Here is a 26,013-nt window from a genome sequence, read left to right on the forward strand (position 1 = left end):
GAATTAAGGACAAGAATTCTGACTCCTCTTACTGTCTATGATTTGAGCCATTCCTCTGACACTAGTTATAGACTCCGATGCTTCACTCCAGGTTTACTGTATCCTTCGGACCTTCTTATTGACGATGAAACACAGAAATTGCATCGGAATTAAATACAAAAGGCACAATACCGACTTAAGTACATGAAGACTGACTCTTCTTACTGACTATGTTTTGAACCATTCCTGTGACACTAGTTATAGATTCCGATGCTTCACTCCAGGTTTACTGTGTCCCTTGGACCTTCTTATTGACGATGAAGCACAGAAATAGCATCGGAATTAAATACAATAGGCACAATGCCGACTTAAGTACAAGATGACTGACTCTTGCTACTGTCTATGCTTTGAACCTTTCCTTTGACACTAGTTATAGATTCCGATGCTTCACTTCAGGTTTACTGTATCCCTTGGACCTTCTTATTGACGATGAAACGCAGAAATTGAATCGGAATTAAATACAAAAGGCACAATACCGACATAAGTACAAGAAAACTGACTCTTCTTACTGACTATGATTTGAACCATTCCTGTGACTCTAGTTATAGATTCCGATGCTTCTCTTCAGGTTTAATGTATCCCTCTGACCTTGTTATTGACGATGAAACACAGAAATTGCATCGGAATTAAATACAAAATTCACAATGCCGACGTAAGTACAAGAAGACTGACTCTTCCTACTGTCTATGATTTGAACCATTCCTGTGACACTAGTTATAGATTCCGATGCTTCACTCCAGGTTTAATGTATCCCTTGGACCTTCTTATTGACGATGAAACACAGAAATTTCATCGGAATTAAATACAAAAGGCACAATGCCGACTTAAGTACAAGAAGACTGACTCTTCTTACTGACTATGTTTTGAACCATTCCTGTGATACTAGTTATAGATTCCGCTGCTTCACTCTAGGTTTACTGTATCCCTTGGACCTTCCTATTGACGATGAAACACAGAAATTAAATCAGAATTAAATAGAAAATGCACAATGATGACTTGAGTACAAGAAGACTGACTCTTCTTACTGGCTATGTTTTGAATCATTCCTGTGACACTAGTTATAGATTCCGATGCTTCACTCCAGGTTTTCGGTATCCTTTTTACCTTCTTATTGACGATGAAACACAGAAATTGGATCAGAATTAAATAGAAAATGCACAATGATGACTTAAGTACAAGAAGACTGACTCTTCTTACTGACTATGTTTTGAACCGTTCCTGTGACACTAGTTATAGATTCCGATGCTTCACTTCAGGTTTACTGTATAACTTGGACCTTCGTATTGACGATGAAACACAGAAATTGCATCGGAATTAAATAGAAAAGGCACAATGCCGACTTAAGTACAAGAATACTGACTCCTCTTACTGTCTATGTTTTGAACCGTCCCTGTGACACTAGTTATAGATTACAATGCTTCACTCCAGGTTTACTGTATCCCTTGGACCTTCTTATTGCCGATGAAACACAGAAATTGCATCGGAATTAAATACAAAAGGCACAATGCCGAATAAAGTACAAGAATTCTGACTCCTCTTACTGTCTATGATTTGAGCCATTCCTGTGACACTAGTTATAGATTCCGATGCTTAACTTCAGGATTACTGTATCCCTCTGACCTTCATAGTGACGATGAAATACAGAAATTGCATCGGAATTAAATACAAAAGGCACAATGTCGACTTAAGTACAAGGAGACTGACTCTTCTTACTGAATATAATTTGAACCATTCCTGTGACACTAGTAATAGATTCAGATGCTTCACTCCAGGTTTACTGTATCCATTGGAACTTCGTATTGACGATGAAACACTGAAATTGCATTGGAATAAAATACAAAAGACACAATGCCGACTATAGTACAAGAAGACTGACTCTTCTGACAGTCTATGATCTGAACCATTCCTGTGACACTAGTTATAGATTCCGATGCTTCACTTTAGGTTTACTGTATCCATTGGACCTTCTTATTGACGATGAAACACAGAAATTTCACTGGAATTAAATACAAAATTCACAATGCCGACTTAAGTACAAGAAGACTGACTCTTCCTACTCTCTATGATTTGAACCATTCCTGTGACACTAGTTATAGATTCCGATGCTTCACTCTGGGTTTAATGTATCCCTTGGACCATCTTATTGACGATGAAACACAGAAATTTCATCGGAATTAAATACAAAAGACACAATGTCAACTTAAGTACAAGAAGACTGACTCTTCTTACTATGTTTTGAACCATTCCTGTGACACTAATTATAGATTCCGATGCTTCACTTCAGGTTTACTGTATCCCTCTGACCTTCTTATTGACGATGAAACACAGAAATTTCATCAGAATTAAATACAAAAGGCACAATGCAGAAGAAAGTACAAGAAGACTGACTCTTTTTACAGTCTATGTCTCGAACCATTCCTGTGACATTAGTTGTAGACTACGATGCTTCACTCCAGGTTCACTGTATCTCTTGGACCTTCTTATTGACGATGAAACACAGAAATTGCATCGGAATTCAATACAAAAGGCACAATACCGACATCAGTACAGGAAGACTGACTCTTCTTACTGACTATGTTTGAACCATTCCTGTGACACTAGTCATAGATTCCGATGGTTCATTTCAGGTTTACTGTATCCCTTGGACCCTCTTATTGACGATGAAACACAGAAATTGCATCGGAATTAAATACAAAAGGCACAATGCCGACTTAAGTACAAGAACACTGACTCTTCCAACTGTCTAAGTTTTGAACCATTCCTGTGACACTAATTATAGATTCCGATGCTTCACTTCAGGTTTACTGTATCCCTCTGACCGTCTTATTGACGATGAAACACAGAAATTGCATCGGAATTAAATAGAAAATGCACAATGCCGACATAAGTACTAGTAGACTGACTCTTCCTACTGTGTATGTTTTGAACTATTCCTCTGACACTAGTTATAAATTCCGATGCTTCACTTCAGGTTTGCTGTATCCCTTGGACCTTCTTATTGACGATGAAACACAGAAATTGCATCGGAATAAAATACAAACGGCACAATGCCGAATTAACTACAGGAAGACTGACTCTTCGTCCTGTCTATGCTTTGAACCATTCCTGTGACACTAGTTATAGATTCCGATGCTTCACTCCAGGTTTACTGTATCCCTTGGACCTTCTTATTGACGATGAAACACAGAAATTGCATCGGAATTAAATACAAAAGGCACAATACCGACATCAGTACAGGAAGACTGACTCTTCTTACTGACTATGTTTGAACCATTCCTGTGACACTAGTCATAGATTCCGATGGTTCATTTCAGGTTTACTGTATCCCTTGGACCCTCTTATTGACGATGAAACACAGAAATTGCATCGGAATTAAATACAAAATGCACAATGCCGACTAAAGTACAAGAAGACTGACTCTTCTGACAGTCTATGTTTTGAACCATTCCTGTGACACTAGTTATAGATTCCGATGCTTCGCTTCAGGTTTACTGTATCCCTTGTACCTTCGTATTGACGATGAAACACAGAAATTGCATCGGAATTAAATACAAAAGGCACAATGCCGACTTAACCACAAGAAGACTGACTCTTCTTACTGACTATGCTTTGAACCTTTCCTGTGACACTAGTTATAGATTCCGATGCTTAACTTCAGAATTACTGTATCCCTCTGACCTTCTTAGTGACGATGAAGCACAGAAATTGCATCGGAATAAAATACAAAAGGCACAATGCCGAATTAAGTACAAGAAGACTGACTCTTCTTACTGTCTATGTTTTGAACCGTCCCTGTGACAGTAGTTATAGATTCCGATGCTTCACTCCAGGTTTACTGTATCCCTCTGACATTCATATTGACGATGAAGCACAGAAATTGCATCGGAATTAAATAGAAAAGGCACAATGAGGACTTAAGTACAAGAAGACCGACTCTTCTTACTGACTATGTTTTGTACCATTCCTGTGACACTAGTTACAGATTCCGATGCTTCACATCAGGTTTACTGTATCCCTGTGACCTTCTTATTGACGATGAAACACACAAATTGCATCGGAATTAAATACAATAGGCACGATGCCGACTTAAATACGAGTAGACTGACTCTTGCTACTGTCTATGTTTTGAACCATTCCCGTGACACTAGTTATAGATTCCGATGCTTTACTTCAGGTTTACTGTATCATATGGACCTTCTTATTGACGATGAAACACAGAAATTGCATCGGAATTAAATACAAAAGGCACAATGCCGACTTAAGCTCTAGAAGACTGACTCTTCTTACTGACTATGCTTTGATCAATTCCTGTGACACTAGTTATAGTTTCTGATGCTTCACTTCAGGTTTACTGCATCCCTCTGACCTTCTTATTGACGATGAAACACAGAAATTGAATAGTAATTATATACAAAAGGCCCACGCCGAATTAATTACAAGAAGACTGACTCTTCTTACTGTCTATGTTTTGAACCATTCCTGTGACTCTAGTTATAGACTCCGAAGCTTCATTCCAGGTTTACTGTATCCCTTGGACCTTCTTATTGCCGATGAAACACAGAAACTGTATCGGAATTAAATACAAATGTCACAATGCCGACTTAAGTAAAAGAAGTCTGACTTTTCTTACTGTTTATGCTTTGAACCATTCCTGTGACACTAGTCACAGATTCCGATGCTTCACTTCAGGTTTACTGTATCCCTTGGACCCTCTTATTGACGATGAGACACAGAAATTGCATCGGAATTAAGTAGAAAAGGCACAATGCCGACTTAAGTACCAAAAATACCGACTCATCTTACTGTCTATGTTTTGAACCGTCCCTGTGACACTAGTTATAGATTCCGATGCTTCACTCCAGGTTTACTGTATCCCTTGGACCTTCTTATTGCCGATGCAACACAGATATTGCATCGGAATTAAATACAAAAGGCACAATGCCGACTTAAGTACAAGAAGACAGACTCTTCTTACTGACTATGTTTTGAACCATTTCTGTGACACTAGTTACAGATTCCGATACTTCACTTCAGGTTTACTGTATCCCTCTGACCGTCTTATTGACGATGAAACGAAGAAATTGCATCGGAATTAAATACAAAAGGCACAATGCCGACTAAAGTACAAGAAGACTGACTCTTATTACAGTCTATGTTTTGAACCGTTCTTGTGACACTAATTATAGATTCCGGTGCTTCACTCCATGTTTACAGTATCCCTTGGACCTTCTTATTGACGATGAAACACAGATATTGCATGAGAATTAAATAGAAAAGGCACAATGCCGACTTAAATACAAGAAGACTGACATTTCTTACTGTCTATGATTTGAACCATCCCTGTGACACTAGTTATAGACTCCGATGCTTCACTCCAGGTTTATTCGATCCCTTGGACCTTCTTCTTGACGATGAAACACAGAAATTGCATCGGAACTAAATACAAAAGGCACAATGCCGACTTAAATACAAGAAGACTGACATTTCTTACTGTCTATGATTTGAACCATCCCTGTGACACTAGTTATGGATTCCGATGCTTCACTCCAGGTTTACTGTATCCCTTGGTCCTTCTTATTGACGATGAAACACAGAAATTGCATCGGAATTAAATACAAAAGGCACAATGCAGATTTAAGTCCAATAAGAATGACTCTTCTTACTGACTATGTTTTGAACCATTCCTGTGACTCTAGTTATAAATACCGATGCTTCACTTCAGGTTTACTGTATCTCTTGGACCTTCCTATTGACGATGAAACACAGAAATTGCATCGGAATTAAATACAAAAGGCACAATGCAGAATTAGGTACAAGAGAACTACCTCTTCTTACTGTCTATGTTTTGAACCAATCCTGTGACACTAGTTATAGATTCCGATGCTTCATTCCAGGTTTACTGTATCCCTTGGACCTTCTTATTGACGATGAAACACAGAAATTGCATTGGAATTAAATACAACAGGCACAATGCCGACTTAAGTACATGTAGGCTGACTTTTCCTACTGTCTATGTTTTGAACCATTCCTGTGACACTAGTTATAGATTCCGATGGTTCATTTCAGGTTTACTGTATCCCTTGGACCTTCTTATTGACGATGAAACACAGAAATTGCGTCGTAATTAAATAGAAAAGGCACAATGCCGACTTAAGTACAAGAAGACTGACTCTTCAGAGTGACTATGTTTTGAACAATTCCTGTGACACTAGTTATAGATTACGATGCTACACTTTAGGTTTACTATATCCCTTGGACCTTCTTATTGGCGATGAAACACAGAAATTGCATCGGAATTAAATACAAAAGGCACAATGCCGACTAAAGTACAAGAAGACTGACTCTTATTACAGTCTATGTTTTGAACCGTTCTTGTGACACTAATTATAGATTCCGGTGCTTCACTCCATGTTTACAGTATCCCTTGGACCTTCTTATTGACGATGAAACACAGATATTGCATGAGAATTAAATAGAAAAGGCACAATGCCGACTTAAGTACAAGAAGACTGACGCTTTTTACTGACTATGTTTTGAACCATTCCTGTGACACTAGTTATAGATTCCGATGCTTCACTCCAGGTTTACTGTGTCCCTTGGCACTTCTTATTAACGATGAAACACAGAAATTGCAACGGAAGTAAATACAATAGGCACAATGCCAACTTAAGTACAAGAGGACTGACTCTTGCTACTGTCTACGTTTTGCCCATTCCTGTGACACTAGTTATATATTCCGATGCTTCACTTCAGGTTTACTGTATCACTTGGACCTCCTTATTGACGATGAAACACAGAAATTGCATCGGAATTAAATACAAAGGCACAAAACCGACTCAAGTACAAGAAGACTGACACTTCTTACTGACTATGTTTTGAACCATTCCTGTGACACTAGTCATAGATTCCGATGCTTAACGTCAGGATTACTGTATCTCGTGGATCTTCTTATTGACGATGAAACACAGAAATTGCAACTGAATTAAATACAAAAGGCACAATGCCGACTTAAGTACATGAAGACTGACTCTACTTACTGACTATGTTCTGAACCATTCTTGTGACACTAGCTATTGATTCCGATGCTTCACTTCAGGTTTACTGTAACCCTTAAACCTTCTTATTGACAATGAAACACAGAAATTGCTTTGGAATTAAATACAAAAGGCACAATGCCGACTTAGGTAGAAGAGGACTGAGTCTTCTTACTGTCTATGATTTGAACCATTCCTGTGACTCTAGTTACAGATTCCGATGCTTCACGTCAGGTTTACTGTATCCCTCTGACCTTCGTATTGACGATGAAACACAGAAATTGCATCGGAATTAAGTACAAAAGCACAATGCCGACTTAAGTACATGTAGACTGACTTTTCCTACTGTCTATGTTTTGAACCATTCCTGTGACACTAGTTATATATTCCGGTGCTTCACTCCAAGTTTACAGTATCCCTTGGACCTTCTTATTGACGATGAAACACAGATATTGCATCTGAATTAAATAGAAAAGGCACAATGCCGACATAAGTACAACAAGACTGACGCTTCTTACTGACTATGTTTTGAACCATTCCTGTGACACTAGTTATAGATTACGATGCTTCACTTCAGGTTTACTGTATCCCTAGGACCTTCTTATTGAGGATGAAACACAGATATTGCATCGGAATTAAATAGAAAAGGCTCAATGCCGACTTAAGTACAAGAAGACTGACTCTTCTTACTGACTATGTTTTGAACCAATCCTGTGACACTAGTTATAAATACCGATGCTTCACTTCAGGTTTACTGTATCTCTTGGACCTTCCTAATGGCGATGAAACAAAGAAATTGCATCGGAATTAAATACAAAAGGCACAATGCAGAATTAAGTACAAGAAGACTGACTCTTCTTAAAGTCTATGCTTTGAACCAATCCTGTGACACTAGTTATAGATTCCGATGCTTCACTCCAGGTTTACTGTATCCCTTGGACCCTCTTATTGACGATGAAACACAGAAATTGCATCGGAATTAAATACAAGAGGCACAATGCCGACTAAAGTACAAGAAGACTTACTCTTATCACAGTCTATGTTTTGAACCGTTCTTGTGACACTAGTTGTAGATTCCGCTGCTTCACTCCAAGTTTACAGTAACCTTTCGACGTTCTTATTGACGATAAAACACAGATATTGCATCAGAATTAAATAGAAAAGGCACAATGCCGACTTAAGTACAACAAGTCTGACGCTTCATACTGACTATGTTTTGAACCATTCCTGTGACACTAGTTACAGATTACGATGCTTCACTTCAGGTTTACTGTATCCCTTGGACCTTCTTATTGAGGATGAAACACAGATATTCCATCGGAATTAAATACAAAAGACTCAATGCCGACTTAAGTACAAGTAGACTGACTCTTCCTACTGTCTATGTTTTGATCCATTCCTGTGACACTAGTTATAGATTCCGATGCTTCACTCCAGGTTTACTGTGTCCCTTGGCCCTTCTTATTAACGATGAAACACAGAAATTGCATCGGAATGAAATACAAAAGGCACACAACCGACTTAAGTACAAGAAGACTGAATCTTCTTACTGACTATGTTTTGAACCATTCCTGTGACACTAGTCATAGATTCCGATGCTTAACCTCAGGATTACTGTATCCCTTGGATCTTCTTATTGACGATCCAACACAGAAATTGCAACGGAATTAAATACAAAAGGCACATTGCCGATTTAAGTACATGAAGACTGACTCTACTTACTGACTATGTTTTGCACCATTCTTGTGACACTAGCTATTGATTCCGATGCTTCACTTTAGGTTTACTGTAACCCTTCAACCTTCTTGTTGACGATGAAGCACAGAAATTGTTTTGGAATTAAATACAAAAGGCACAATGCCGACTTAAGTACAAGAGGACTGACTCTTCTAACTGTCTATGTTTTGAACCATTCCTGTGACTCTAGTTATAGATTCCGAAGCTTCACCTCAGGTTTACTGTATCCCTCTGACCTTCTTATTGACGATGAAACACAGAAATTGCATCGGAATTAAGTACAAAAGCACAATGCCGACTTAAGTACATGTAGACTGACTTTTCCTACTGTCTATGTTTTGAACAATTCCTGTGACACTAGTTATATATTCCGGCACTTCACTCCAAGTTTACAGTATCCCTTGGTCCTTCTTATTGACGATGAAACACAGATATTGCATCTGAATTAAATAGAAAAGGCACAATGCCGACATAAGTACAACAAGACTGACGCTTCTTACTGACTATGTTTTGAACCATTCCTGTGACACTAGTCATAGATTACGATGCTTCACTTCTGGTTTACTGTATCCCTAGGACCTACTTATTGAGGATGAAACACAGATATTGCATCGGAATTAAATACAAAAGGCACAATGCCGACTTAAGTACAAGAAGACTGACTCTTCCTACTGTTTATGTTTTGAACCATTCCTGTGACACTAGTTATAGATTCCGATGCTTCACTCCAGGTTTACTGTGTCCCTTGGACCATCTTATTAACGATGAAACACAGAAATTGCAAAGGAATTAAATACAATCGGCAGAATGCCAACTGAAGTACAAGAGGACTGACTCTTGCTACTGTCTATGTTTTGCCCATTCCAGTGACACTAGTTATATACTCCGATGCTTCACTTCAGGTTTACTGTATCCCTTGGACCTTCTTATTGACGATGAAACACAGAAATTGCATCGGAATTAAATACAAAAGGCACAAAACCGACTGAAGTACAAGAAGGCTGACTCGTCTTACTGACTATGTTTAGAACCATTCCTGTGACACTAGTCATAGATTCCGATGCTTAACTTCAGGATTACTGTATCCCTTGGTCCTTCTTATTGACGATGATACACAGAAATTGCATCGGAATTAAATAGAAAAGGCACAATGCCGACTTAAGTACAAGAAGACTGACTCTTCTTACTGACTATGTTTTGAACCATTCCTGTGACACTAGTTATAAATACCGATGCTTCACTTCAGGTTTACTGTATCTCTTGGACCTTCCTAATGACGATGAAACAAAGAAATTGCATCGGAATTAAATACAAAAGGCACAATGCAGAATTAAGTACAAGAAGACTGACTCTTCTTACTGTCTATGTTTTGAACCAATCCTGTGACACTAGTTATAGATTCCGATGCTTCACTCCAGGTTTACTGTATCCCTTGGACCCTCTTATTGACGATGAAACACAGAAATTGCATCGGAATTAAATACAAGAGGCACAATGCCGACTAAAGTACAAGAAGACTTACTCTTATTACAGTCTATGTTTTGAACCGTTCTTGTGACACTAGTTGTAGATTCCGCTGCTTCACTCCAAGTTTACAGTAACCCTTGGACGTTCTTATTGACTATAAAACACAGATATTGCATCAGAATTAAATAGAAAAGGCACAATGCCGACTTAAGTACAACAAGTCTGACGCTTCATACTGACTATGTTTTGAACCATTCCTGTGACACTAGTTACAGATTACGATGCTTCACTTCAGGTTTACTGTATCCCTTGGACCTTCTTATTGAGGATGAAACACAGATATTCCATCGGAATTAAATACAAAAGACTCAATGCCGACTTAAGTACAAGAAGACTGACTCTTCCTACTGTCTATGTTTTGATCCATTCCTGTGACACTAGTTATAGATTCCGATGCTTCACTTCAGGTTTACTGTATCCCTTAAACCTTCTTATTGACGATGAAACACAGAAATTGCTTTGGAATTAAATACAAAAGGCCCAATGCCGACTTAGGTAGAAGAGGACTGAGTCTTCTTACTGTCTATGTTTTGAACCATTCCTGTGACTCTAGTTATAGATTCCGATGCTTCACGTCAGGTTTACTGTATCCCTCTGACCTTCTTATTGACGATGAAACACAGAAATTGCATCGGAATTAAGTACAAAAGCACAATGCCGACTTAAGTACATGTAGACTGACTTTACCTACTGTCTATGTTTTGAACAATTCCTGTGACACTAGTTATATATTCCGGTGCTTCACTCCAAGTTTACAGTATCCCTTGGACCTTCTTATTGACGATGAAACACAGATATTGCATCTGAATTAAATAGAAAAGGCACAATGCCGACATAAGTACAACAAGACTGACGCTTCTTACTGACTATGTTTTGAACCATTCCTGTGACACTAGTTATAGATTCCGATGCTTCACTCCAGGTTTACTGTGTCCCTTGGACCATCTTATTAACGATGAAACACAGAAATTGCAACGGAATTAAATACTATAGGCACAATGCCAACTTAAGTTCAAGAGGACTGACTCTTGCTACTGTCTATCTTTTGCCCATTCCCGTGACTCTAGTTATATATTCCGATGCTTGACTTCAGGTTTACTGTATCCCTTGGACCTACTTATTGACGCTGAAACACAGAAATTGCATCGGAATGAAATACAAAAGGCACACAATCGACTTAAGTACAAGAAGACTGAATCTTCTTACTGACTATGTTTTGAACCATTCCTGTGACACTAGTCATAGATTCCGATGCTTAACCTCAGGATTACTGTATCCCTTGGATCTTCTTATTGACGATGCAACACAGAAATTGCAACGGAATTAAATACAAAAGGCACATTGCCGATTTAAGTACATGAAGACTGACTCTACTTACTGACTATGTTTTGCACCATTCTTGTGACACTAGCTATTGATTCCGATGCTTCACTTCAGGTTTACTGTAACCCTTCAGCCTTCTTGTTGACGATGAAGCACAGAATTTGTTTTGGAATTAAATACAAAAGGCACAATGCCGACTTAAGTACAAGAGGGCTGACTCTTCTTACTGTCTATGTTTTGAACCATTCCTGTGACTCTAGTTATAGATTCCGAAGCTTCACCTCAGGTTTACTGTATCCCTCTGACCTTCTTATTGCCGATGAAACACAGAAATTGCATCGAAATTAAATACAAAAAATCACAATGCCGACTTAAGTACAAGAAGACTGACTCTTCCTACTGTCTATGATTTGAACCATTCCTGTGACACTAGTTATAGATTCCTATGATTCAATTCAGGTCTACTGCATCCCTTGGACCTTCTTATTGACGATGAAACACAGAAATTGCATCGGAATTAAGTACAAAAGCACAATGCCGACTTAAGTACATGTAGACTGACTTTTCTTACTGTATATGTTTTGAACCACTCCTGTGACACTAGTTATAGATTCCGATGGTTATTTTCAGGTTTACTGTATCCCGTGGGCCTTCTTATTGACGATGAAACACAAAAATTGCATCGGAATTAAATTCAAAACGCACAATGCCGACATAAGTACAAGAAGACTGACTCTTCCAACTGTCTATGTTTTGAACCATTCCTGTGACACTAGTTATAGATTCCGAAGCTTCACCTCAGGTTTACTGTATCCCTCTGACCTTCTTATTGACGATGAAACACAGAAATTGCATCGGAATTAAATACAAACGGCACAATGTCGAATTAACTTCAAGAAGACTGACTCTTCTTACTGACTATGCTTTGAACCATTCCTGTGACTTTAGTTATAAATTCTGATGCTTAACTTCGGGATTACTGTATCCCTTTGACCTTCTTATTGACGATGAAAGACAGAAATTGCATCGGAATACTATACAAAAGGCACAATGCCGACTTAAGTACATGTAGACTGACTCTTCCAACTGTCTATGTTTTGAACCATTCCAGTGACACTACTTATAGATTTCGATGCTTAACTTCAGGATTACTGTATCTCTCTGACCATCTTAGTGACGATGAAACACAAAAATTGCATCGGAATTAAATACAAAAGGCACATGCCGACTTAAGTACAAGAAGACTGACCCTTCCTACTGTCTATGTTTTGAACCATTCCTGTGACACTAGTTATAGATTCCGTTGCTTCACTCCAGGTTTACTGTGTCCCTTGGACCTTCTTATTGACGATGAAACACAGAAATTGCACCGGAATTAAATACAATGGGCACAATGCTGACTTAAGTACAAGCAGACTGACTCTTGCTACTGTCTATGTTTTGAACCATTCCTGTGACACTAGTTATAGATTCCGATGCCTCACTTCAGGTTTACTGTATCCCTTGAACCTTCTTATTCACGGTGAAAGACAGAAAATGCAACGGAATTAAATACAAAAGGCACAATGCCGATTTAAGTACAAGAAGGCTGACTCTTCTTACTGCCTATGATTTGACCCATTCCTGTGACACTAGTTATAGACTCCGATGCTTCACTCCAGGTTTACTGTATCCCTCTGACCTTCTTATTGACGATGAAACACAGAAATTGCATCGGAATTAAATACAAAAGGCACAATGCCGACTTAAGTACAAGTAGACTGACTCTTGCTACTGTCTATGTTTTGAACCATTCCTGTGACACTAGTTATAGATTCCGATGCTTCACTTCAGGTTTACTGTATCCCTTGGACCTTCGTATTCACGGTGAAACACAGAAATTGCATCGGAATTAAATACAAAGGGCACAATGTCGATTTCAGTACAAGAAGGCTGACTCTTCTTACTGCCTATGATTTGACCCATTCCTGCGACTCTAGTTATAGATTCTGATGCTTAACTTTGGGATTACTGTATGCCTCTGAGCTTCTTATTGACGATGAAACACAGAAATTGCATCGGAATTAAATACAAAAGGCACAATGCCGACTTAAGTACATGTAGACTGATTTTTCCTATTGTCTATGCTTTCAACCATTCCTGTGTCACTAGTTATAGATTCCGATGGTTCATTCCAGGTTTACTGTATCCCTTGGACCTTCTTATTGACGATGAAACACAGAAATTGCATCGGAATTAAGTAGAAATGCACAATGCCGACTTAAGTACAAGAATACCGACTCATCTTACTGTCTATGTTTGAACCGTCCCTGTGAAACTAGTTATAGATTCCGATGCTTCACTCCAGGTTTACTGTATCCCTTGGACCTTCTTATTGACGATGAAACACAGAAATTGCATCGGAATTAAATACAAAAGGCACAATGCCGACTTAAGTACAAGAAGGCTGACTCTTCTTACTGCCTATGTTTTCAACCACTCCTGTGACACTAGTTATAGACTCCGATGATTCACTCCAAGTATACTGTATCCCTCTGACCTTCTTATTGACGATGAAACACAGAAACTGCATCGGAATTAAATACAAAAGTCACAATGCCGACTTAAGTAAAAGAAGTCTGACTTTTCTTACTGTCTATGCTTTGAACCATTCCTGTGACACTAGTTATAGATTCCGATGCTTCACTTCAGGTTTACTGGACCTTGTTATTGACGATGAGACACAGAAATTGCATCGAAATTAAGTAGAAAAGGCACAATGCCGACTTAAGTACAAGAATACCGACTCATCTTACTGTCTATGTTTGAACCGTCCCTGTGACACTAGTTATAGATTCCGATGCTTCACTCCAGGTTTACTGTATTTCTTGGACCTTCTTATTGACGATGAAACACAGAAATTGCATCGGAATTAAATACAAAAGGCGCAATGCCGACTTAAGTACAAGAAGACAGACTCATCTTACTAACTATGTTTTGAACCATTCCTGTGACACTAGTTATAGATTCCGATACTTCACTTCAGGTTTACTGTATCCCTCTGACCGTCGTATTGACGATGAAACACAGAAATTGCATCGGAATTAAATACAAAAGGCACAATGCAGAGATAAGTACAAGATGACTGACTCTTCTTACTGTATATGTTTTGAACCATTCCTGTGACACTAGTTAAAGATTCCGATGCTTCACTCCAGGTCTACTGTATCCCTTGGACGTTCTTATTGACGATGAAACACAGAAAATGCATCGGAATTATATACAAAAGGCACAATGCTGACTAAAGTACAAGAAGACTGACTCTACTTACTGACTATGTTTTGAACCGTTCTTGTGACACTAGTTATTGATTCCGATGCTTCACTTCAGGTTTACTGTAACCCTTCAACCTTCTTGTTGACGATGAAGCACAGAAATTGTTTTGGAATTAAATACAAAAGGCACAATGCCGACTTAAGTACAAGAGGACTGACTCTTCTTACTGTCTATGTTTTGGACCATTCCTGTGACTCTAGTTATAGATTCCGAAGCTTCACCTCAGGTTTACTGTATCCCTCTGACCTTCTTATTGACGATGAAACACAGAAATTGCATCGAAATTAAATACAAAATTCACAATGCCGACTTAAGTACAAGAAGACTGACTCTTCCTACTGTCTATGATTTGAACCAATCCTGTGACACTAGTTATAGATTCCTATGATTCAATTCAGGTCTACTGTATCCCTTGGACCTTCTTATTGACGATGAAACACAGAAATTGCATCGGAATTAAGTACAGAAGCACAATGCCGACTTAAGTACATGTAGACTGACTTTTCTTACTATATATGTTTTGAACCACTCCTGTGACACTAGTTATAGATTCCGATGGTTATTTTCAGGTTTACAGTATCCGTTGGGCCTTCTTATTGACGATGAAACACAGAAATTGCATCTGAATTAAATTCAAAACGCACAATGCCGACTTAAGTACAAGAAGACTGTCTCTTCCAACTGTCTATGTTTTGTACCATTCCTGTGACACTAGTTATAGAATCCGTTGCTTCACATCAGGTTTACTGTATCCCTTGAACCTTCTTAATGACAATGAAACACAGAAATTGCATCGGAATTAAATACAAACGGCACCATGCCGAATTAACTTCAAGAAGACTGACTCTTCTTACTGACTATGCTTTGAACCATTCCTGTGACTCTAGTTATAAATTCTGATGCTTAACTTCGGGATTACTGTATCCCTTTGACCTTCTTATTGACGATGAAAGACAGAAATTGCATCGGAATACTATACAAAAGGCACAATGCCGACTTAAGTACATGTAGACTGACTCTTCCAACTGTCTATGTTTTGAACCATTCCAATGACACTACTTATAGATTTCGATGCTTAACTTCAGGATTACTGTATCCCTCTGACCATCTTAGTGACGATGAAACACAGAAATTGCACCGGAATTAAATACAAAAGGCACATGCCGACTTAAGTACAAGAAGACTGACCCTTCCTACTGTCTATGTTTTGAACCATTCCTGTGACACTAGTTATAGATTGGGTTGCTTCACTCCAGGTTTACTGTGTCCCTTGGACCTGTTTATTGACGATGAAACACAGAAATTGCACCGGAATTAAATACAATGGGCACAATGCTGACTTAAGTACAAGCAGACTGATTCTTGCTACTGTCTATGTTTTGAACCATTCCTGTGACACTAGTTATAGTTTCCGATGCTTCACTTCAGGTTTACTGTATCCCTTGAACCTTCTTATTCACGGTGAAAGACAGAAATTGCATCGGAATTAAATACAAAAGGCACAATGCCGATTTAAGTACAAGAAGGCTGACTCTTCTTACTGCCTATGATTTGACCCATTCCTGTGCCACTAGTTATAGACTCCGATGCTTCACTCCAGGTTTACTGTATCCCTCTGACCTTCTTATTGACGATGAAACACAGAAATTGCATCGGAATTAAATACAAAAGGCACAATGCCGACTTAAGTACACGTAGACTGACTCTTGCTACTGTCTATGTTTTGAACCATTCCTGTGACACTAGTTAGAGATTCCGATGCTTCACTTCAGGTTTACTGTATCCCTTGGACCTTCGTATTCACGGTGAAACACAGAAATTGCATCGGAATTAAATACAAAGGGCACAATGCCGATTTCAGTACAAGAAGGCTGACTCTTATTACTGCCTATGATTTGACCCATTCCTGTGACTCTAGTTATAGATTCTGATGCTTAACTTTGGGATTACTGTATGCCTCTGAGCTTCTTATTGACGATGAAACACAGAAATTGCATCGGAATTATATACAAAAGGCACAATGCCGACTTAAGTACATGTAGACTGACTTTTCCTATTGTCTATGCTTTCAACCATTCCTGTGTCACTAGTTATAGATTCCGATGGTTCATTCCAGGTTTACTGTATCCCTTGGACCTTCTTATTGACGATGAAACACAGAAATTGCATAGGAATTAAATACAAAAAGCACAATGCCGACTTAAGTACAAGAAGACTGTCTCTTCCAACTGTCTATGATTTGAACTATTCCAGTGACACTACTTATAGATTCCGATGCTTAACTTCAGGATTACTGTATCCCTCTGACCATCTTAGTGACGATGAAACACAGAAATTGCATCGGAATTAAATACAAAAGGCACATGCCGACTTAAGTACAGGAAGACTGACCCTTCCTACTGTCTATGTTTGAACCATTCCTGTGACACTAGTTATAGATTCCGTTGCTTCACTCCAGGTTTACTGTGTCCCTTGGACCTTCTTATTGACGATGAAACACAGAAATTGCACCGGAATTAAATACAATAGGCACAATGCCGACTTATGTGCAAGTAGACTGACTCTTGCTACTGTCTATGTTTTGAACCATTCCTGTGACACTAGTTATAGATTCCGATGCTTCACTTCAGGTTTACTGTATCCCTTGGACCTTCGTATCGACGGTGAAACACAGAAATTGCATCGGAATTAAATACAAAAGGCACAATGCCGATTTAAGTACAAGAAGGCTGACTCTTCTTACTGCCTATGATTTGACCCATTCCTGTGCCACTAGTTATGGACTCCGATGCTTCACTCCAGGTTTACTGTATCCCTCTGACCTTCTTATTGACGATGAAACACAGAAATTGCATCGGAATTAAGTAGAAATGCACAATGCCGACTTAAGTACAAGAATACCGACTCATCTTACTGTCTATGTTTGAACCGTCCCTGTGACACTAGTTATAGATTCCGATGCTTCACTCCAGGTTTACTGTATCCCTCTGACCGTCGTATTGATGATGAAACACAGAAATTGCATCGGAATTAATTACAAAAGGCACAATGCAGAGATAAGTACAAGAAGACTGACTCTTCTTACTGTATATGTTTTGAACCATTCCTGTGACACTAGTTAAAGATTCCGATGCTTCACTCCAGGTCTACTGTATCCCTTGGACGCTCTTATTGACGATGAAACACAGAAAATGCATCGGAGTTATATACAAAAGGCGAAATGCTGACTAAAGTACAAGAAGACTGAATCTTATTACAGTCTATGTTTTGAACCGTTCTTGTGACACTAGTTATAGATTCCGGTGCTTCACTCCAGGTTTACACTATCCCTTGGACCTTCTAATTGACGATGAAACACAGATATTGCATCAAAATTAAATAGAAAAGGCACAATGCCGACTTAAGTACAAGAAGACTGACGCTTCTTACTGACTATATTTTGAACCATTGTGTGACACTAGTTATAGATTCCGATGCTTCACTTCAGGTTTACTGTATCCCTTGGACCTTCTTATTGAGGATGAAACACATATATTGCATCGGAATTAAATAGTAAAGGCACAATGCCGACTTAAGTACAAGAAGACTGACTCCTCTTATTGTTTATGTTTGAACCATTCCTGTGACACTAGTTATAGATTCCGATGCTTCACTCCAGGTTTACTGTATCCCTCTGACCCTATTATTGACGATAAAACACAAAAAATACATCAGATTTAAATACAAAAGGCACAATGCCGACTTATGTACAAGAGGACTGGCTCTTCTTACTGTCTATGTTTTGAACCTTTCCTCTGAGACCTTTTTTAGATTACGATGCTTCACTTCTGGTTTATTGTATCACTCTGACCTTCGTATTGACGATGAAACACAGAAATTGCATCGGAATTAAATGCAATAGGCACAATGCCGACTTCAGTACAATAAGACTGACTCTTCTTACTGTCTATGCTTTGAACCATTCATGTGACACTAGTTATAAATTCCGATGCTTCACTTCAGGTTTACTGTATCCGTCTGACCTTCTTATTGACGATGAAAAACAGAAATTGCATCGGAAATAAATACAGAAGGCACAATGCCGACTCAAGTACAAGAAGACTGGCTCTTCTTACTGTCTATGTTTTGAACCATTTCTGTGACACTAGTTATAGATTCCGATGCTTCACTTGAGGTTTACAGTAACCCTCTGACCATCTTATTGACGAAGAAACACAGCTATTGCATCGGAATTAAGTACAAAAGGCACAATGCCGACTTAAGTACAAGAAGACTGACCCTTCTTGGTGTCTATGTTTTGAACCATTCCAGTGTCACTAGTTATAGTTTCCGATGCTTCACTTCATGTTTACTGTAATCCTCTGACCTTCGTATTGACGATGAAACACAGAAATTCCATCGGAATTAAATACAAAAGGCACAATGATGACTTATGTAAAAAAAGACTGACTCTTCTTACTGTTTATGTTTTGTACCATTCCTGTGAAACTAGTTATAGATTCCGATGCTTTACTTCAGGTTTACTGTACCCCTCTGACCTTCTTATTGACGATGAAACACAGAAATTGCATCGGAATTAAATACAAACGGAACAATTCCGACTTAAGTACACGAAAGCTGACTCTTCTTACTGTCTATGTTTTGAACCATACCTGTGACACTAGTTATAGATTCCGATGCTTCACTTCAGGTTTACTGTATCCCTCTAAGCTTCTTATTGACGTTGAAACACAGAAATTGCATCGGAATTATATACAAAAGGCACAATGCCGACTTAAGTACAAGAAGACTGACTCTTCTTACTGTCTATGATTTGAACCATTCCTGTGACACTAGTTATAGATTCCGATGTTTCACTTCAAGTTTACTGTATCCCTTTCACCTTCTTATTGACGATGAAGCACATAAATTGAATCGGAATGAAATGCAAAAGGCACAATGCCGACGAAAGTACAAGAAGACTGGTTCTACTTACTGTTTATGTTTTGAAACATTCCTGTGACACTAGTTATAGATTCCGATGCTTCACTTCAGGTTTACTGTAACCAGCTGACCTTCTTATTGACGATGAAACACAGAAATCGCATCGGAATTAAATACAAAAGGCACAATGCCGACTCATGTACAAGAAGACTGGCTCTTCTTACTGTCTATGATGTGAACCTTTCCTCTGAGACCGGTTTTAGATTCCGACGCTTCACTTCAGGTTTACTGTATCCCTTGGACCTTCTTATTGACGCCGTAACACAGAAATTGCATCTAAATTAGATAGAAAGGGCACTATGCCGACTTAAGTACAAGAAAATTGACTCTTCTTACTGTCTATGTTTTGAACCATTCCTGTGACACTAGTTATAAATTCCGATGCTTCACTTCAGGTTTACTGTATCCCTCTGACCTTCTTATTGACGATGAAACACAGAAATGGCATCTTAATTAAATACTAAAGGCACAATGCAGACGTAGGTACAAGAAGACTGACTCTTCTTACTGTCTATGTTTTGAACCATTCCTGTGACACTAGTTATAGATTACGATGCTTCACTTCTGGTTTATTGTATCACTCTGACCTTCGTATTGACGATGAAACACAGAAATTGCATCGGAATTAAATACAAAAGGCACAATGCTGACTTAAGTACAAGAAGACTGTTTCATTTTACTGTCTATGTTTTGAACCATTCCTGTGACACTAGTTATAGATTCCGATGCTTCACTTCATGTTTACTGTAATCCTCTGACCTTCTTATTGACGATGAAAAACAGAAATTGCATCGGAATTAAATACAGAAGGCACAATGCCGACTCAAGTACAAGAAGACTGGCTCTTCTTACTGTCTATGTTTTGAACCATTTCTGTGACACTAGTTATAGATTCCGATGCTTCACTTGAGGTTTACAGTAACCCTCTGACCATCTTATTGACGAAGAAACACAGCTATTGCATCGGAATTAAGTACAAAAGGCACAATGCCGACTTAAGTACAAGAAGACTGACCCTTCTTGGTGTCTATGTTTTGAACCATTCCAGTGTCACTAGTTATAGTTTCCGATGCTTCACTTCATGTTTACTGTAATCCTCTGACCTTCGTATTGACGATGAAACACAGAAATTCCATCGGAATTAAATACAAAAGGCACAATGATGACTTATGTAAAAAAAGACTGACTCTTCTTACTGTTTATGTTTTGTACCATTCCTGTGAAACTAGTTATAGATTCCGATGCTTTACTTCAGGTTTACTGTACCCCTCTGACCTTCTTATTGACGATGAAACACAGAAATTGCATCGGAATTAAATACAAACGGAACAATTCCGACTTAAGTACACGAAAGCTGACTCTTCTTACTGTCTATGTTTTGAACCATACCTGTGACACTAGTTATAGATTCCGATGCTTCACTTCAGGTTTACTGTATCCCTCTAAGCTTCTTATTGACGTTGAAACACAGAAATTGCATCGGAATTATATACAAAAGGCACAATGCCGACTTAAGTACAAGAAGACTGACTCTTCTTACTGTCTATGATTTGAACCATTCCTGTGACACTAGTTATAGATTCCGATGCTTCACTTCATGTTTACTGTAATCCTCTGACCTTCGTATTGACGATGAAACACAGAAATTCCATCGGAATTAAATACAAAAGGCACAATGATGACTTATGTAAAAAAAGACTGACTCTTCTTACTGTTTATGTTTTGTACCATTCCTGTGAAACTAGTTATAGATTCCGATGCTTTACTTCAGGTTTACTGTACCCCTCTGACCTTCTTATTGACGATGAAACACAGAAATTGCATCGGAATTAAATACAAACGGAACAATTCCGACTTAAGTACACGAAAGCTGACTCTTCTTACTGTCTATGTTTTGAACCATACCTGTGACACTAGTTATAGATTCCGATGCTTCACTTCAGGTTTACTGTATCCCTCTAAGCTTCTTATTGACGTTGAAACACAGAAATTGCATCGGAATTATATACAAAATGCACAATGCCGACTTAAGTACAAGAAGACTGACTCTTCTTACTGTCTATGATTTGAACCATTCCTGTGACACTAGTTATAGATTCCGATGTTTCACTTCAAGTTTACTGTATCCCTTTCACCTTCTTATTGACGATGAAGCACATAAATTGAATCGGAATGAAATGCAAAAGGCACAATGCCGACGAAAGTACAAGAAGACTGGTTCTACTTGCTGTTTATGTTTTGAAACATTCCTGTGACACTAGTTATAGATTCCGATGCTTCACTTCAGGTTTACTGTAACAAGCTGACCTTCTTATTGACGATGAAACACAGAAATCGCATCGGAATTAAATACAAAAGGCACAATGCCGACTCATGTACAAGAAGACTGGCTCTTCTTACTGTCTATGATGTGAACCTTTCCTCTGAGACCGGTTTTAGATTCCGATGCTTCACTTCAGGTTTACTGTATCCCTTGGACCTTCTTATTGTCGCCGTAACACAGAAATTGCATCTAAATTAAATAGAAAGGGCACTATGCCGACTTAAGTACAAGAAAATTGACTCTTCTTACTGTCTATGTTTTGAACCATTCCTGTGACACTAGTTATAAATTCCGATGCTTCACTTCAGGTTTACTGTATCCCTCTGACCTTCTTATTGACGATGAAACACAGAAATGGCATCTTAATTAAATACTAAAGGCACAATGCAGACGTAAGTACAAGAAGACTGACTCTTCTTACTGTCTATGTTTTGAACCATTCCTGTGACACTAGTTATAGATTCCGATGCTTCACTTCAGGTTTACTGTATCCCTCTGACCTTCGTATTGACGATGAAACACAGAAATTGCATCGGAATTAAATACAAAAGGCACAATGCTGACTTAAGTACAAGAAGACTGTTTCATTTTACTGTCTATGTTTTGAACCATTCCTGTGACACTAGTTATAGATTCCGATGCTTCACTTCAGGTTTAATGTATCTCTCTGACCTTCTTATTGACGATGAAACACGTAAATTGCATTGGAATTCGATACAAAATGCACAGTGCCGACTTAAGGGCTGGAATACTGACTCTTCTTACTGTCTATGTTTTGAACCATTCCTGTGACACTAGTTATGCATTCAGATGAATCACTTCAGGTTTACTGTATCCCTCTAACCTTCTTATTGACGATGAAACACAGAAATTGCATCGGAATTAAATACAAAAGGCACAATGCCGACTCAAGTGCAAGAAGACTTCCTCTTCTTACTGTCTATGTTTTGAACCATTCCTGTGACACTAGTTATAGATTCCGATGCTTCACTTCAGGTTTACTGTATCCCTCTGACCTTCTTATTGACGAAGAAACACATGAATTCCATTGGAATTAAATACAAAAGGCACAATGCCGACTCAAGTACAAGAAGACTGGCTCTTCTTACTGTCTAAGTTTTGAACCATTCCTGTGACACTAGTTATAGATTCCGATGCTTCACTTCAGGTTTACTGTATCCCTCTGACCTTCTTATTGACGATGAAACACAGAAATTGCATCGTGATTATATACAAAAGCCCAATGCCGACTTAAGTACAAGAAAACTGACTCTTCTTACTGTCTATGTTTGAACCATTCCTGTGACACTAGTTATAGATTCCGATGCTTCACTTCAGGTTTACTGTATCCCTCTGACCTTCTTACTGACGATGAAACACAGAAATGGCATCTTAATTAAATACTAAAGGCACAATGCAGACGTACGTACAAGAAGACTGACTCTTCTTACTGTCTATGTTTTGAATCATTCCTGTGACACTAGTAATAGATTCCGATGCTTCACTTCAGGATTACTGAATCCCTCTCACCTTCCTATTGACGATCAAACACAGAAATTTCATCTTAATTAAATACAAAAGGCACAACGCAGACTCAAGGACAAGAAGACTGGCTCTTCTTACTGTCTATGTTTTGAACCATTCCTGTGACACTAGTTACAGATTCCGATGCTACACTTCAGGTTTACTGTATCCAGCTGACCTTTTTATTGACGATGAAGCACAGAAATTGCATCGGAATTAAATACAAAAGGCACAATGCCTTTTTTAGTACAAGAAGACTGACTCATCCTACTGTCTAAGTTTTGAACCATTTCTGTGACACTAGATTTGGATTCCGATGCTTCACTTCAGTTTTTCCGTATCCCTCTGACCTCCTTATTGACGATGAAACACAGAAATTGCATCTTAATAAAATACAAAAGGCACAATGCCGACTTATGTACAATAAGACTGACTCTTCTTGCTGTCAATGTTTTCTACCATTCCGGTGACACTAGTTATAGATTTCGATGCTTCACTTCAGGCTTACTGTATCCAGCTGAACTTCTTATTGTCGATGAAACACAGAAATTGCATCGGAATTATATACAAAAGGCACAACGCCGACTTAAGTACAAGAGGACTGACTCATCTTACTGTCTATGTTTTGAACCATTCCTGTGACACTAGTTATAGATTCCGATGCTTCACTTCAGGTTTAATGTATCCCTCTGACCTTCTTATTGACGATGAAACACGTAAATTGCATTGGAATTCAATACAAAAGGCACAGTGCCGACTTAAGTACTGGAAGACTGACTCTTCTTACAGTCTATGTTTTGAACCATTCCTGTGACACTAGTTATGCATTCAGATGATTCACTTCAGGTTTACTGTATCCCTCTAACCTTCATATTGACGATGAAACACAGAAATTGCATCGGAATTATATACAAAAGGCACAATGCAGATTTAAGTACAAGAAGACTGATTCTTCTTACTGTCTATGTTTTGAACCATTCCTGTGACACTAGTTATAGATTCCTATGCATCACTTCAGGTTTACTGTATCCCTCTGACCCTCTTATTCACGATGAAACACCGAAAATGCATCGGAATTAAATACAAAAGGCACAAGTCCGACTTAAGTACTAGGACACTGACTCTTCTTACTGTCTATGTTTTGAACCATTCCTGTGCCCCTTGTTATAGATTCCGATGCTTCACTTCATGTTTACTGTATCCACTCTGACCGTCGTATTGAATATGAAACACAGAAATTGCATCAGAATTAAAAACAAAAGGCACAATGCCGACTCAAGTACATGTAGACCGGCTATACTTCCTGTCTATGTTTTTAACCATTCCTGTGACACTAGTTATAAATTCCGATGCTTCACGTCAGGTTTACTGTATCCAGCTGACCTTCTTATTGACAATGAAACACAGAAATTGCATCGGAATTAAATACAAAAGGCACAATGCCGACACATGTACAAGAAGACTGGCTCTTCTTACTGTCTATGTTTTGAACCTTTCCTCTGAGACCGGTTTTAGATTCTGATGCTTCACTTTAGGTTTACTGTATATCTTGGACCTTCTTAGTGACGCCGAAACACAGAAATTGCATCGGAATTAAATAGAAAAGGCACAATGCCCACTTAAGTACAAGAAAATTGACTCTTCTTACTGTCTATGTTTTGAACCATTCCTGTGACACTAGTTATAAATTCCGATGCTTCACTTCAGGTATACTGCTTCCCTCTGACCTTCTTATTGACGATGAAACACCGAAATTGCTTCGTAATTACATACAAAAGGCGCAATGACGACTTAAGTACAAGAAAACTGACTCTTCTTACTGTCCATGTTTTGAACCATTCCTGTGACACTAGTTATTGATTCCGATGCTTCACTTCAGTTTTACTGTATCCCTCTGACCTTCTTATTGACGATGAAACACAGAAATTGCATCGGAATTAAATACAAAAGGCACAATGCCGACCTGCGTACAAGAAAACTGACTCTTCTTACTGTTTATGTTTTGAACCATTCGTGTGACACTAGTTATGGATTCCGATGCTTCACTTCAGGTTTACTCTATTCCTGTGACCTTCTTATTGACGATGAAACACAGAAGTTGCATCGGAATTAAATACAAAATGCACAATGCCGACTTAAGTACAAGAAAACTGACTCTTCTTACTGTCTATGTTTTGAACCATTCCTGTGCACTAGTTATAGATTCCG

This window comes from Schistocerca americana, chromosome 7 (assembly GCF_021461395.2).
Source record: "Schistocerca americana isolate TAMUIC-IGC-003095 chromosome 7, iqSchAmer2.1, whole genome shotgun sequence".
Taxonomy (NCBI): domain Eukaryota; kingdom Metazoa; phylum Arthropoda; class Insecta; order Orthoptera; family Acrididae; genus Schistocerca; species Schistocerca americana.